General features: G+C 39.9%; 1 pseudogene; it reads left to right on the top strand.

Moving 5' to 3' along the window:
- Positions 1-261: 261 nt before the first annotated feature.
- LOC138514473 (valacyclovir hydrolase pseudogene) lies at positions 262-1,125 on the top strand (annotated as a pseudogene).
- Positions 1,126-4,021: the final 2,896 nt, after the last annotated feature.

Here is a 4,021-nt window from a genome sequence, read left to right as displayed (position 1 = left end):
CTTATCTACTCCATTTTGCTATAACTGGGCCCTTGTGTCAGGTTTCTCTGCCCTTGTATCTGAGCTTATACTGCTGTGTTTTTGTACAATTGAGAAATCTAATTCTACTCGCTGAACCTGCTCTCATAGTAAGAACCTTTAAACAGCATTTCCCCAATTGCCAGCAGAAGACCCTTCTGCAGTGCCCCTCTCGGTTGCTGTACTTTAGGACACTCTGACACTTTTCCCTACTCTGTTTCAGATCTCTCTACCACTGTGACTATGGCTCTGTTGAGGAGACACTGTCCCTTGTGGCGCATTGCTAGATCTGTCAAAAATGCATTGCTAATGCCATTGAAACCATCAATGTCTTACTGCTCTTCTGTGACCTCTGCTAAAGTTAAAGTGAACGGGGCACACCTTCATTATCAGCTCACAGGGCAGGGGAATCATGCCATCCTTCTCGTCCCAGGTGTGATGGGTAGTGGAGAAACAGACTTTGGACCACAGCTGAAGTTTCTAAATAAAGAGCTCTTCACGGTGGTGGCCTGGGATCCACGGGGCCAAGGCCGCTCCATTCCTCCATGTCGGGATTATCCACCAGATTTCTTTGAAAGGGATGCAAAGGATGCTGTGGATCTGATGCAGGCCTTGAAGTTCAAGAGGTTCTCTATGCTGGGGTGGAGCGCTGGTGGCATAATAGCCCTCATAGCAGCCGCAAAATACCCTGACCTAATACACAAGCTGGTTATTTGGGGGGCATTTTCCTTTATAACAGATGAGGAACATAAGCAGTGGAATAAATTGCACGATTTTTCCAAAATGAGTGATAGCATAAAGAAACCACTTGAACAATTGTATGGCCTTGAGTACTTCTATAGACACTTTCAAGAATTTGGGGGAAAACTTGCTTGCTTTGTTAAGAATCCCAAAGGTAATATTTGCAGCCATATGCTGCCACTCATCCAGTGCCCAACATTCATAATTCATGGGCAGAAGGATTCGGTGGTGCCACAAAATCTTGCAGAATTCCTACACAAAGAGATACAAGGATCAAGATTGCATCTGATGCCGAAGGGAAAACACAACGTACATTTGCGCTTTCCAGAAGAATTTAACAGACTAGTTGAGGACTTTTTAAAATGATTACATATTGACAAAGACAAAAAGTATGTGTGTCTATATATGTACATCAAAGAGACAAATACAGTGTCCTTTAAGGTGGGACACTCCCATCCCCTGCACACCGTTAGTACCGATGAAAGTCAGGCGAAAGTTCAAGTAACAAATGTGCTTCAAACAAAGCATGTACATAATTTTGAAATAGTAATGCTGAAAGTTGAATGCATATTCATTGTTAATAAACATTAAAAAGAGGAGCTCTACTCGTTTTGGTGAAAACCCTCATCAGGACCAAAATTATGTGTGTGCTGTATTCAAAATTCATGATAAATCTAAAGAATAAGTGAAGAATAAAGTCAATATTTCTATTTTAACAATTCTCTTGTTGTATTTGTATTCACCCTGCTGACTCTTAAGATATTCCCATCCACAGGATAACTTCTCTTGGGACGGATAAGTAGTTCTGTTCTTAAAACATCACCTATCGATAAAAAGAGGTGGTGGATTTATTTATACATCATTCAATCAGTTTAGATTATAGACAGTATTCTGACTGGAAGGATAACATAGAAGCTAAGAGCTTACCTCTTGCCCAAGAGGGTATATATGAAAAGATAATGCTTTGTCGAATTTGGTTAATATCACAAAGGGCTCAAAAAGAAATTGGCGTTATGTTGAGTTCAGAATGAATCTGAAATAACAATGTTTCAGGATATAATGCCTTAAATGATATTCTATATCAATAAAATCAAAAGGTGTTTGAGGAGAAAAATTCTAGATAGGCACACTCACCATCTAAAGCTAGGATGATTGTAAACTACAGTCTTAATAGTTCAATGGTCTGTGTTCACAGTGAAATGTCTCTATAAATAAATAATGAGACTTCTTAAAAGGGGTCATACTAAATCACCAATAAGAGTATTGGCTCAATGTGCAAGTATCTGTCCCTTTCAAGACATCTACGGACTAGGCATCCATAGTTATATCTCTATAAACAAATAAAGAGGTCCTTAGAGGGCTTCTCAGTTCATAATAAACCAAAATGTTTGTGTTATAAAGTTATGGCTCTTTAGTAACGCGTTCTGTAAAATATCAGGACTGCCTTGTTGTGTGAGGCAAAATTGTCGACTTTTGTATTTAACATGAGTGAATTTTTAAAGTTAATGAAATGCAACACATTGACCATGGGTAACAGTTGTTGCAAACATTTGATACATTTTGAAAGACAAGTAATTGTAACAAACCTGACCATTCAAGGAAGCTCTGAGGACGAACACTTCAGCCTTTCCTGGTCTGTGCGTTTGTACATTCTTTGTCCTAGAGTTCCTTTTGGAAACCTCTTACTATAAATATAACCACTGTCTCTTATTGCTTGTAATAGCCACAGATGAAGATGCACTATTGCCAAGGTCATGCAAGAGGGGTTCCCACATATCAGGCATCAATTTGACATTTGGCATGTGACAAATTCTTTTGCTAAGAAAAGAAAAGAAATGCTGCAGGCAAAAAGGGCTGCTTATAACTACTGAAATAGTAGCCGTCCAAAAAGGGAGCAGTCAGTAACAGACAACTGCTTGAGAATTTCTCAAAGTATGCCATATTTATAATTAAAGAAAATATGTAAAAATGCCTCACTGGCCCTACTCTGCTGAGGAATTCCCTGCCTATTCTAAAATCTAAGGGAATACACTCTAACACAGGATAAATGGCCTCACGCTAAAAAATAAACACAAAGAAAAGATGTGGCAATTCAACATAACATGAATAATATCCACATTTGCTAGATGACCTTCTAATGTCCTGGGATTTCCCTTCCCCAGGATTCAAAGTCACTTTGGCAAATGTTCATTTCTTGAATCAGTTCTGAATGTTTCAAAGTAAAAGTTAATTAACCAAAGCTCCACTGGCATCAATCTGCTCTCTTGGGTGCAATATGTACTTTCCACTTCCAGCAAAATGTCCCCAATGGTAATCCTGGTCACACTGTTTTGGCATCCCTTTAAGAAGATTTGCCACAACTTAAAAGAAAATGTAATGTCCACATTGCCAATGATACACAGGTCTTGATTAACAGTTAGGGTTATGGTATACACAATTATGTTGGTCAGGGTGACTTCTTAGTGCTGCTGCATCCACTTCTACAACTACAGTTCTACTTGCTTCACCATGAGAACAGTCACCTTTGTCCCACAGTAGTTCACTTTATTTGGGCAACTGCAAAGTTGAATCAACTCACAACCAGACATACCACCACAGCTTCAGTATTTTGGACTACTACCACAGCTTCAGTGAATTGTACTTTTGGACAGACTTCAACAAGATATACTCTAAACCTCTTCAGGTAGGCAAGGTACTCTTCCTCTGAATACCTTTCTTCAAAAGGTCAGCCTCTTCGCCTCTCGTACATCTGGGGCAATATCAACCTCAGTTTGCCTTCAAGACTCCCTCCTCTCTGAAGCCACAGTCCTGGGCACTACAGGTTGAGTCTGCTTCAGAATATTCTTCACAAACATGCAGTACCCCTTCCCCAACTTTACAGGTACCTTTCTGCCAGCAATCAGCCCAATCAATTGCCCAGAAGCCATGGTGCCACTCTTTTAGCTTCAGATAATGTTTGCACATTGTTGTTTGCAAGTAAAAGGAACTACCATATTACATGCGACTGCTACATTTCCATTTTGCTGATATTTTAGATTAAACAAACAAGTTTTATTCGCTTTAATTCTTACGTGAGTTATCAGGGAGCTTAATACTGTTGCCGGCAATGCTTGTGCAAGAATTTAGAAAGCTGTACTTCACTTACCGGCTTCTCTGACACTTGCGCTGTGGGTAACACTGCTTTCCTGACTTATGCTACAACTTATGCTGCTTCTGGCTTTGTAAGGACCCACACCCTTCCTCTGTGAAGGCGTCTCCGGTC

Source organism: Ambystoma mexicanum, chromosome 12, assembly GCF_040938575.1.
Source record: "Ambystoma mexicanum isolate Mex_15411 chromosome 12, UKY_AmexF1_1, whole genome shotgun sequence".
Classification (NCBI taxonomy): domain Eukaryota; kingdom Metazoa; phylum Chordata; class Amphibia; order Caudata; family Ambystomatidae; genus Ambystoma; species Ambystoma mexicanum.
Note: the sequence above shows the minus strand (reverse complement) of the source record. Positions and strands in the feature narration are given on the sequence as shown.